The 13,048-nt window shown below is 39.1% G+C and overlaps 1 pseudogene; it reads right to left on the bottom strand.

Moving 5' to 3' along the window:
• Positions 1-8,583: 8,583 nt before the first annotated feature.
• On the bottom strand, positions 8,584-10,804 carry LOC100656396 (microtubule-associated protein RP/EB family member 1-like; annotated as a pseudogene).
• Positions 10,805-13,048: the final 2,244 nt, after the last annotated feature.

Below are 13,048 nucleotides of genomic sequence, written 5' to 3'. Positions count from 1 at the left end.
ATAGCTAAAGCCAGTGGTGCATATGATCATGGAGGATAAAGACAGAAAAAGAGGTTCAGAGAACTAGACTTAGTAGGCATTTTCAGAGAGTTGATGAAAAACTATAAAAGAAGCAGAGAAGTTTCATTTAAGCTGCATATTATAATTATAACTTAACACTCATTCTTTGCCAGAGATACTAAAAAAGAATTACAGTAATATCAGCTTATTTTTAATTGTACCTCTTATTTCTTCTGACCTTTCTAATGTAGAAGCTACATTGCTAAGTAGTGACAGAGAAAAGGAGAACTGGAGATTTATATAATGCTTTTGCTGGATAATTGGTCACTGGAAAAATCAGATTATTGTTAATTAAGCAGTATTTTAAATTTTTTATTAAGATGGAGTGGGAGTCAGATCTCATTATTGAAAACCAACTAGCAATTGTTCAAAGATAAAAGCATTTCTGGTATAACTGGAAATTTTAATTTTGTCACATAGAAAAGAAGTATTCCTTATTTCTTGGGAAGTTTACAGTGAAAGCGTATCTTCAACATTCAAGAAGAGAGAAACAGCTCTAAATTCCTCTGAAATCAAATTAAGTCCATAGATGGTTTAGGAAGAAACAAAAAGAAGACAAACAGAACTCATCAAATGTGTTGTTCACGAAAATGGTTAGAAAACTCAATGTGAATAAATTCATTTCCTAAATTTTATGGACATAGCACACATTTTTCTTGGGAAGAAAAATTAAGACAATTTGGAACGAAGAGAAAAGTTAAAAATATTTTTGTTTATTCAAACTCAGCAAATGAATGTGAGAAATTTAAATTACCGTAAAAGACTGTGGTTGAAAGTTGCAGGGTATAGCAGCTGGGATAGGGAGAATTATGGCCTCCCAGAGATGTTCCTGCCCTAACCCCTGGAGTCAGTGAATATGTTACCTTACATGGCAAGAGGGACTTTGAAGATATGATTAAGAAGTACAGGCCTTGAAATGGGGAGATTATTTTGGATTATGTGGGTGGGCCCAATCTAATCATATGAGTTCTTAAAAGCAGAACCTCTTTCCCAGATGGGTCAGAGAGATGAGAAGGAAGAAAAAAGAGGAGGGATTTGAAACTTGAGAGGGACTCAACCTGTCATTGTTAACTCTGAAGATGGAAAAAGGGGGCCATGACCCAAGGAACGTGGTGGTATGTACAGGTTGGGAGCGGCCCTCAGCTGACAGCAAAAAAGGGAAAGAAGACCTCCATCCTAGATCTACCAGAAAGTAAATTCTGCCAACAACCTGAATGATAGAGGAAACATATGCTGCCCTAGAGCTTCCAGAAAGGACGCAGCTCTTGATTTTAGCCCCATGAGGCCCATGTCGGACTTCTGACCTACAGAACTTTTAATATAATAAATATGTGTTGTTTTAAGCCACTAAGTTTATGGTAATTTGTTACAACAGCAGTGAAAACTAATACAGCAGCTTTATTTGAAATATGCATAGTTATTAAATAAATGGCCTCCAGTAAATCCAGTCTAGAGAGGTTTGTACATTTTATATAAAGTTGGATTTTAGCTTGCAATTAAAAACAAAATTAAATCTAAATTCCAAAAATACCTTTGAGTTATAGTTTAATTAAAGAAGGTGAAGTTGGAATCACATTTTCATTTATTATTGCAAGCCATTAAAATAATAAATCAGACCTTTAATTTCTCATACCTACTACATATATTTGTGAAAGGAAGAAATCTCTCTAACCTTTTCTGTAAAACGGGATCAGTGGAACCCTAGGGTGGTTATATATGCAGGTCTGATGGTTTTCTTGGTCCTGGTAAGAATACTACCACATAAGGTTCCTGTATATTCTCTTCAACTAAGAAATAAGAATGCAGCTTAACTCAGTCATCTTTTAATGCATAGTATGGTATTGTGGAATGGGCATGGTCCTTAGAATCAGAAGACTTGGGTTTGAATCCCAGCTTCATCATATACTGTGTCAGGTAAGTTCATGAATCTTTCAATGACAGCTTTCTAATTTGTGATATTAGAATAATATCCACCTTAAAAGTTTGTTTTTGATACTGAATGAAATTGCTCTTTAGGCTTTATATGTTGTGGGTGGGCCCAATCTAATTATATGTATGTGTATAGTATAGTATAATGGGCAAAACACTGAGTACCAATGTGATATTTTGGGACCTTCCATCAGAGACTGAAGAGTGATCTCAGATCAAGAAATACTACAGAAAAAAGAAATTTGGGTGGAGTAGTGGAGCAAGGCAGAGGTATTGGCAAGCCAGGAGACAGAGACCAAAGTGGAAAAACAATCTCAAATTCCTCCAGGCTAGCATTAATACCCCTGAGATATTAGGGAGGAGAGACCTATGGTATGCGTGCTTCTGGGCAGCACCGGTTTTCAGTGTCAGTTTGTGAAACATCTGGCCAGTGCTCATCTAGACCCCAGGGTCTCTAAGTTCAATTAGAGGGGAAGAACTCCAGACATATCGCTTGGTCTGGATCTCATTGTCTCCAGGGTGGGCAGTCTTCATCAGAGAGCATTAGAAGAGGCCTGTGGAAGGCAGGAACTGTAACAGGGCCAGGATATGAGGGAAATGCAACTGAAACCTGGGCTTCTACATATCAATGGGGTCATATTAATAGCAATTATTCAAAATTTCCTCACTAATGTCACCACCTGAATAAGACAGTACCTTCCTGCAGCTGTTTGAACTCTTTAGGTTGAAGAAATCTGATTTAAACGAAAAGAGGGTTTTTGTATGTGATATTGGGGTGGTACACAAAACCTCAGGATGGGATAACAGGGTCTCAAGATGTAGGTCTAATTGAGGACACAAAAGGCTTGTTACTTTGCCTCTTTGCTAGTTTTCTTTTTTACTCTACATTTGCTTAATTCTTCTCTCTCTCTTTGCAAACTTGATTCTATCTCTTCTCTACTTTAGTAGACAAACCTGACTTCCAAGAGCTATTTTTTGGGTTTATATAAAACAGATGTGGGGACCCAGAGAGAGAGGCTGATTAACCTCTTTTAAAAAAAAAAAACGATGACAACACCCACCCCCCAAAACCAAACAGGTTGCTGTCGAGTCAATTCTGATTCATGATGACCCCATGTATATCAGAGCTGACAGAGAGAAAAAGCCTTCCCCTGGAGCTGAAGCCCTGAATTTGGACTTGTAGCCTACTCGAGTGTGAGAAAATAGATTTCTCTTTGTTAAAGCCATCTGCATGTGGCATTTCTGTTATAGCAGCACTAGATGACTAAGACAACCAGAGGCACCTCAGAAGAAAGGCCTAGAGACTGCTTTTGGAAGATTACAGCCGTTGTGGAGGACAGTTTTGCTCTGACAACCACGTATGTTTCTCCTCTTCCACGAAGACTGGCGATAATCCAGAGAGAAGCTATCCAATTAATATGAGTCAAGGAGTAAAGACGATATAGCCAAGCGTTTCAGACAGACGCATAGTGAGAGGAAGAAAGAAATCTTTGCTATTGTGGGCAATGGAATTTTTTGACTCATTTGTTACCTCATCAATTAGCCTATTCTAATTGTTATAAAAATAATTATTAAGAATTTTTAAATGGTTAACTAGGATAATAGATCAAACATTAATACAAATATTAAAAATCTATAAGTAACTTGAGGAAGAATATTATATTGTTGAGGCAATAAATGTACATAAAATTTAAAATAATACTGAAAGCAGAATGGCAGACAGTATATTATTGTGGCAGACAGTATATTCTATATTGTGATCATTATAGAATTGCTTGGTGAATTAACATTTACAACTTTAAGCAAAGAAACTTTGAGAACTGTATTAAATTTGAAGTTAATTGAACAAACCCAAAATATATTTATTGTCACAAAATTGAACTTCAAAAGGACATTACCTAATGTTTGTTGTTTTGAAACTAAGGGGGCTAAAAATTAAAAAAAAAAAAGCTTGTCGAAATAATTATCATAAACTGTCAAACATTTTCAAAGTCGAAGATGAAGAATTTTTGAAATTTGCCTAAACAATGAGCGCTGTTGCTGTTGTTGTTAGGTGTTGTCAAGTCGGTTTCAACTCACAGTGACCCTGTGTACAACAGAACGAAACACTACCCAGTCCTGTGCCATCTTCACAATCGTTGTTATGTTTGAGTCCATTTTTGCAGCCATGCTGTCAGTCCATCTTGTTGATAGTCTTCTTCTTTTTCACTGGCTCTCTACTTTATCAAGCATGATGTCCTTCTCCAGGGACTGGTCCCTCCTGGTAACATGTCCAAAGTATGTGACAAAGTCTCTCCATCCTTGCTTCTAAGGCACATTTTGGCTGTACTTCTTCCAAAACAGATTTGTTCATTTTTCTGGCAGTCCGTGGTACATTCAATGTACTTCACCAACACCATAATTCAAATGCATCAATTCTTCTTTGGTCTTCCTTATTCATTGCCTAGCTTTGTCATGCATATAAGGTGATGGAAAATAACCATGGCTTGGGTCAGGCTCACCTTAGTCCTCAAAGTGACATCTTTGCTTTTTAACACTTTAAAGAGTTCTTTTGCAGCAGAGTTGCCCAATGCAATAAGTTGTTTGATTTCTTAAAAAATTTATTGTGCTTCACCAACTCGTCAGATATGGATTGGGCTGGACAATGGGTTGGAGAGAGATGCTGATGAGGAATGAGCTACTTGCATCAGGTGGACACTTGAGACTATGTTGGCGTCTCCTGTCTGGAGGGGAGATGGGAGGGTAGAGGGGTTAGAAGCTGGCAAAATGGTCACAAAAAAAGGGACTGGAAGGAGGAAGCGGGCTGTCTCATTAGGGGGAGTGTAATTGGGAGTATGTAGTAAGGTGTATATAAGTTTATAAGTGAGAGACTGACTTGTTTTGTAAACTTTCACTTAAAGTATGATAAAAATTATGAAAAAAAAGGCATCAAGAAGTTGTCTTCTGGAAAGAAAAACATTTTTTTTTTTTTTATTGTGCTTCAGGTGAAAATTTTAAAGGATCCCTGGTGGCTCAGTGGGTATATGCTTGGCTGCTAACCAATAGGTCGTCAGTTCAAACTCACCAGCTGCTCTGCAGGAGAAAGATATGGCAGCTGGCTTCTGCAAAGGTTACAGCCTTGAAAATCCTATGGGACAGTTTCACTCTGTCCTATAGGGTTGCTATGAATTGGAACAAACTTTATGGCAATGGGTTTGGTTAAGTTAGGTGAAAGTTTACAGTGCAAATTATTTTCTCATTCAATAATTTATATGCGAATTGTTTTGTGACATTGGTTGCAATCCCCACAATGTGTCACCATTCTCCCCCTTTCCACCCCGGGTTTCCCACATTCATTTGTCCAGTTTTCCTGTTGCTTCCTGCCTTCTTGTCTTTGCTTTTGGGCAAGTGTTGCCCATTTGGTCTCGTATACTTGATTGAAGTATGAAGGACATTTGTCGTTTGATTTCTTGACTACTGCTTCAATGGGTGTTAATTGTGGATCCCAGTAAAAGGAAAACCTCGACAACTTCAATATTTTCTCCATTTATCATAGTGTTGCTTATTGGCCCAGTTGTCAGGTTTTTTTTTTTCTTCTTTATGTTAACATGTAATTCATACGACGGCTGTAGTCTTCAATCTTCATCAGTAAGTGCTCCAAGTCCTCTTTGCTTTCAGAAAGGAATATTGTGTCATCTGCATATTGCAGGTTAAATTAATGAGACTTCCTCCAATCTTCTTCATATAGTCCAGCTTCTTGGATTATTTGGTCAGCATACAGATTGAATAAATATGGTGAAACAATAGAAACTTGGTACACACCTTTCCTGATTTTAAACCTTGATCTATCCCTTTGTTCTGTTTGAAAAATTGCCTCTTGATCTACGTACAGGTTCTGATGAGAACAACTAAGTGTTCTGGAATTTGCGTTCTTCACAATGTTATCCATAATTTGTTACAATCCACACAGTGGAATGCCTTTGCATAGTCAATAAAACACAGGTAAACGTCTTTCTGGTATTCTCTGCTTTCAGCCAAGATCCATCTGACATCAGCTATGATATCCCTTGTTCCACATCCTCTTCTAAATCCAGCTTAAATTTCTGGCAGTTCCCTGTTGAATTACTGCTGCAACCATTTTGAATTACCTCCAGCATAATTTTACTTGTCTGTGATATTAAAGATATTGTTTGACAATTCCTGCATTTTGTTGGACCACCTTTCTTTGGAATGGACATGGATATGGATCTCTTCCAGTCAGTTGGCCAGGTAACTATCTTCCACATTTCTTAGAATAGATGAGTGATTACTTCCAGCATTACGTTTATTTGTTGAAACATCTCAATTGGTATTCCACTTATTTTTGGAACCTTGTTTTTGGTCAATTTTGTCAGTGCAACTCGGACTTCTTCCTTCAGTGCCATGAGTTCTTGATCATATGCTACTTCCTGAAATGGTTGAATGTTGACCAATGCTTTGTGGTACAGTAACTCTGTGTATTCTTTCCATCTTCTTTTGATGCTTCCCGTGGTGTTCAATGTTTTGCCTGTAGAATGCTTCAGTATTGTAACCCAAGGCTTGAGTTTTTTCTTCAGTTCTTTCAGCATGAGTTATGCTTTGAATGTGTTCTTCCTTTTTTGTTTTCTAACTCCAGGTCTTTGCACATTTCTTGAGTGGCCCTTTGAAGTCTTCTGTTCAGCTCTTTTACTTCAGCATTTGTTCATTTCTCTTTAGCTACTCTACGATCAAGAGCAAGTTTCAGAGTCTCTTCTGACATCCATTTTGGTCTTTTTTTTTTTTTTTTTTCTTTACTGTCTTTTTAACGACCTTTTGCTTTCTTCATTTCTGATGTTCTTTACGTCATCCCACAACTCATCTGGTCTTTGGTTTTTAGTTTTGAATGTGTCAAATCTAGTTGATCTCTAAATTCAGGTAGGATATACTCAGGGTCATACTTTGGCTTTTGTGGACTTGTTTTAATTTTCTTTAGCTTCAACTTGAACTTGCATATGAGCTATTGATGGTCTTTTCCACAGATGGCCCCTGGCCCTGTTCTGACTGATGATATTGAGCTTCTCCATTGTCTCCACAGATGTAGTCGATTTGATTCCTGTGTTTTTGAGCAATGGCTAAGTGCTTGCATTTGTTTTGGCATTGTTAATCACCGAATCTGAATTTTCTCTGAATTCCACACAGAATAGATACTACACAACAATTTTATCATAAAATACCTACTTTCTGCAGATATTTTAGGATAAGCTGTCACCAGAACAAATCAGTACAAATACATCAGAGGCTGAGCAAACTTAGTAGTGGGTGATAGTCTTTGCAGAAATATTTTAAATATTAGTAATTAAATCAGAAATGGTACTGTATTTTCTGCAAAAGAAAATTAACACTAAGTAGTTTGCTAATGAATTTGTATCTCCAAAGAGATTAGCACACTGGCAAAGTATTTCCATAACACTGGAGAGCTGTGGACAACAGGTATAATATACGCCTGAGCCTTGCGGAGATGGCCTTCACTGATCATTCTCTTTGCCAGAGGCCCAGAAAGAATTTACAGCGTCATCACCTGCTTGCTGTACTTCCATTCTTAGTAAACTTTAAGGAGCCAAAGAGGAGTTCCCAGTGTGCAAGAGGAGCAGAGAAACATGTTCAATGTAAACTTAAAACACAGTAAAATAGGATACAATCCACATTCAAATCCCAGAGATGTGGTCAACTCCCCCCAAGTGGTTGTTAGATTGAAAAACTGGGCACACCTCATTTCTCAAAAAACACAGTACTTAGAAATTTCATGGCTAATTGGAAAAATTGTTGAAGAAATGCTCAGTAAAAATCAAAGTCTTTAACTCAAACATCTTGGGGCTGAAACACACCCTCTGTTCATCCAGGCAACAATGCCTCTTGTTACTTGTTTTTAGCAGGACTACAATTGCTTAATGACACCAAACGGCTTTACAGAGCAACGTTTAAACTTTCCTTCTGCTCCAACGTCTAGGCCTCCAAGGATTTAAGCAGTCCCTACATGGCCTGTCGGAAACCCTGGTGGCGTAGTGGTTAAGTGCTATGGCTGCTAACCAAAGGGTTGGCAGTTCGAATCCACCAGGTGCTCCTTGGAAACTCTGTGGGGGAGTTCTACTCGGTCCTATAGGGTCACTATGAGTCGGAATCGACTCGACGGCACCGGATTTGGTTTGGTTTGGTTTGGACATGGCCTGTAATAGCAAGTTCCAAAGATTCTAAGGTCTGGCCTTTCCTTCCCAAACAATGTCAAACACACAAAATCTCCTGTTATGCTACATTTTATATTCTGAAATATGGAAACATATTTTAAATACTCTGAAGGCATTTGTTAAACGTTCTTTGCCAAGATTTCACATTAGCTTAACATTTAATTCAGTTTTTACATTTCTCTACTGACAACTTCTCCAGCAACCTCATGGTGAGCTCCATGGTCAATCTCTTTGTTCTCTAGGTGAACCAACTAGATGTCACTGCTGCTGTAAGGAACAAGCCCCTAACTCAAATTTATTGGAAAAGGAGTAAAACTTCTGCAAGATGCGCTTTGAGAAGAAATATGTTTTGCTTGTGGAAAGAAACCAGTGACTCCTCTAAGAATAATAAGAGTATTTTACAGTCAAGCACGTGATTTGGAGTAAAGAATTCCAGTGTTGCTTTGCTGGTCCATACTGTTAATACTCTCTGTGTTCCTCTTGTGGGCCCCCTTCATCAGGTATCACAAAGCTTTCATCTGTGGCATGGAGCATTTCCATAATCCTTTGCATTTCTCCTCATTCTCCTGGCAAATCAATTCAGTGTTCCTTAGCTTTCCAAAGTTGAAATCTTCCTTCTTCTCCAAATCTTTGATGATAAGCATGGTGAAATAAGTTCCTTTACGTGGCCTTTTGCCTTGGTTGTTTGGAAAAACAGCTTGAGAGATTTTTCCTGTAAGCCCAGTTTTCTACCCTAGAGGGTTCGTTATATTTTCTGGGTAAACTAAACAGCTTGGTTTGATACTTTTTGTCTGGTCTTGGGCTGCAGCCTGCCCTGTGATTGGTATACGGCTTACAGGGATTGGTCAATACATTATGCAAATGAAGTGACTATAGATTATGAAAATAAAGTATCTGTGGCCTACCAAGAGGGAATTGGTCAGTTTGTGGCCCTAGTGGGAGGGCCATGCCTTGAAATTAATGAGGAGTTTGTGTATATATATATATATATATATATATATATATATGTACAGCCAACCCTTTAGAGGTTTTTCAGAAAAAAACAGACAGAGGCAGAAGGAAGAAAGGAGAGAGAAGCAGAGAGAGAGAGAGAGAGAGAGAGAGAAGAGCCAAGGAACCTCCTAAAAGAGCTGTAACACAGGTCAGGGGCTGTAATACTGATGACAGTGACAGGCCTGGAAGAGCAATGTCCTGAGGGGTCCTAGAGGAGCCTGTCCTGAGGCTCACTAGAGGAACTCAAGGGGGCTGAAAGGCATTGGTCCTCAGGGTCTGAGGAGAGACCTGTTCTCAGGGGGCTGAGAGGAGGCCTGCACGGCTGAGTGGAGGCACGTCCAGCAGACAGAGGGCCTGCTTGTGTGCATGGCTGAGAGGAGCTGAGAGAGCTGTTCTGCTTGAAGAAGGGAGGGATGTGCTCTTCTCTTCAGGGGAGCCTCCCGGGCTTTGCTTGTGTTCTTCCTGATCGTGATTCTAATCCTGAGTTGTAGCCTGTTGATTCTCATCCCAACTGTACTCTGTTAGCTTCCTTAATAAACCACTTAACTCTACGGTCTGTGAGCTCAATGGATTATTGAACCCAGAAGAGAAGTAGAGAGTGCCGTGGAAGGGAGGGCTGGTATCAGAATTGGTAAAAAGTTTGGAGAGTGAAGGTATGTCTGACCTCCCGCTCACAGGGATCAGCTTTGAATTGATCCTCCTGAAGTTAGACAGGTTCTGATGATGCTACTACTACTACCCCACCCTTTTACCGTAAGTTTCAATAAGGTGGCCTATTGCGTCAATTCGGTTGCCCACACCATGACTCTTTCTTGCCACATCTGGATCAGCCTTAGAAGTTGCAGTAGTTGTCTGTGCTTAAATGGGCTCTGTGGAGCTGCACTGCTAGGGGCGAGAGGTTTCTTCAGTTGATTCAGAACTGGAGCAACAAGGGAAGGAGCTATTGCAGTTTCTTGACCTTGTCTGGCAGCTACAGGGCCATCATCAATTTTCATCATCATTTGCTTCAAAAACTTGAACCACTGAATGAATTCAAAATTGAAACTTTCCTTTTATTAATTTGTCCACAGGTATGATTTTGTTATGGGAGGCCTGCGTGGTACAAACGGTTCAGCAGAAATGTTGGTGGTTTGAACCGAACCAGAGGCACCTTGGAAGACAGGCCTGGAGATCTGCTTCTGAAAGGTCACACCTTTGAAAACCCTGTGGAGCAGTTCTACTCTGCACACATGAGCACCATGAGTTGGAATCGACTTGACGGCAACTAACAACAGCAATAAAAACAAAAATAAATTATTTTGTCAATACCCATTCTCTTAAAACCTGCTTGTTATATTTTGAAGTTCTGGATGTACTCATGTTCTAGATTAGTTTGGAATTTCACTTTTTTTTAAGATGATGCCACCAAGGTGCAGCAAAAACATAAACTGGAAATTTTGTAGTCAACCTCAGGGAGCCACTGAGCCCAGCTGTTCGATCTTTGTCAGATTCAACTGCAAAGACTCAATGATCCAAGCCAGTATGTCATGTTGACTTAGGTTATCACTAGTAACTGATGTCAAGTATACATTCACCTCTATCTTTTTGCTAAAAGCTTTCTGTATTAAGTATCATCATTGTCCCTTTTTACAGATAAAGAAGTAGAGGCCCAGAGAGGTTAAAGCATTTACCCAAGGTCACATATAAGGATATTGAACCCAGGCCTGAATCTAAAACCTGAACACTTATCAGGTGACATTGCTTCTTACAATGGGGGGCCTCAAGAGTTCCCAGCAGTGCCCACATGCATCACACACACACCTGACCCTGGCCCAGCCAACCTGGGACCTCCACTGTGACAGTCCATGTTCACACACAGGCTGTGGACCAGAAGCCCTCCCGGATTTTTATATCCTTATGTCTTTTAAATTGGTGATAATTCAGCTTTAGCACTGACTTCATCCAAATTTTGGTTTTAATATTTAGCCACTAGCTACGTGGCCAAAATATGCCTTTGGTTTTCTGCTATAAAATATATTCTGCACAGCTGTTGAGATAATGAATAAATACATTAGTGTTTTACTAAATTTATGACATCGCCACATGAGGAACTCAAAACTGAGATACATAACAGCTGGTTGGAAGAAGGCTAGTGGTAAGCCAGCTGATTTCTCATTTATTATATTACATTTAAAATGGAAAAATTAGGAAATAGGATGAGAAGCATATTATTAAAAACCATGGAGGTAAAAATCAAGCAAAAATGATATGGGTAGAAATAGTTGTTTTTAGAAAATGAGCTTACAGATGAAAAAAGGTGGAGCAAGTACCTATATTAATTTAATAAAATGAGAAAAAAACTTAAAGAGATGATAAAAAAGTAGCAAAAATATGTTTTGTGGGAGGGAAAGACTTACATAACAGAGCCTCCTACAACTCTTCATAGGGAGGAAACTGTTTATTTAAAAAGCTATTTTGATAAAATGCTTAGAGCTGAAGTTTCTTTTGGCTTCCTTTAGTAATTGTGCATACTGTTTCCTTTGATCTAGTGTTTCACTTTATTTTAATTTTTAAAATATTATACAAATAAAATATGACTCTTGTATCAGTCAGGCTTCCATTAGGAATAGTGTATTCAAAATAGGAAATTCAAGGAGGGTTTGTTTACAAAGTGGCTATTTGTAAAGGTGCAGGTAGGGGAATCATAAGGGATGAGTGCATTAACGTGAGCTTACTATTGACTTTGGAACAAGGGACACAGCCAGCTTATGCAAAGAGGGACCTTGGGGAATAAACACACTGAGCTCACTTTTCTGCCTTCATCAATTCTTCTACTAGCGCTCTCTGTTGGTAGATGCCAACTGGAAGATGGAAGGTATGGGAATTTTGATGTAGATCACATTCCTGGGGCAGAGAAATGGGTGCAGAGTGGATCTACAGTAGAAAACGGAGAATTTTGCTACAGTTAGCCTTTTAGGCCTCTCAGCATTCACTTTTTTTGGGGGGGGGGCTTCTGGGTGGTAATTTTGTGTTGCCAACGCAAGGGACAAATGAGTTTTTATTAGTTATTGTGTCATTATAGGATAATATCAGCTCAGTCATACTCCTGCTGAAAGCTACGTTGTTGTTGTTGCCATCAGGTTGGCACTGATTCATGGTGAACTTATGTATAACAGAATGAAATGTTGCCTGGTCCTGCACCATCTTCATGACTACTGGTATGTTCGAGTCCATTGTTGCAGCTATTGGGTCAATCTGACTCATTGAGGGTTTCCTTCAATTTTGTTGTCCCCCTACTTTACCAAACATGATTTAATGTTCTCCATACAAAGTAATAGAAGGAGGCTGTCATGGATTGAATTGTGTCCCCCCCAAATATCTGTCAACTTGTCTAGGGCATGATTCCCAGTATTGTATGATGGTCTACCATTTTGTCACCTGATGTGATTTTTCTGTATGTTGCAAATCCTACCTCTATAATGTTAACAAGGTAGAATTAGAGGCTGTTATGTTAATGAGGCAGGACTCAATCTATAAGATGAAGTTTTGTGTTAAGTTAACCTCTTTTGAGATATAAAAGAGAGAAGTTAACAGAGAGACGTGGGAACTCATATCACCAAGAGACAAGAGTCGGGAGAATAGCGTGTCCTTTGAGCTGAGAAGCTTCTTGACCAGGGAAGATTGATGATGAGGACCTTCTCCCAGAGCTGGCAGAAAGGGACAGCCTTCCCTTAGAGCTGGCACCCTGGATTTGGACTTCTGGTCTCCCAGACAGTGAGAGAATAAATTTCTTTTTGTTAAAGTCATCCACTTGTGGTATTTCTTTTATAGCAGCACTAGGTGACTAAAAGAGAGGGAGAGAAAAAATT

The sequence above is a fragment of the Loxodonta africana genome, chromosome 20 (genome assembly GCF_030014295.1).
Source record: "Loxodonta africana isolate mLoxAfr1 chromosome 20, mLoxAfr1.hap2, whole genome shotgun sequence".
NCBI lineage: Eukaryota > Metazoa > Chordata > Mammalia > Proboscidea > Elephantidae > Loxodonta > Loxodonta africana.
Note: the sequence above shows the minus strand (reverse complement) of the source record. Positions and strands in the feature narration are given on the sequence as shown.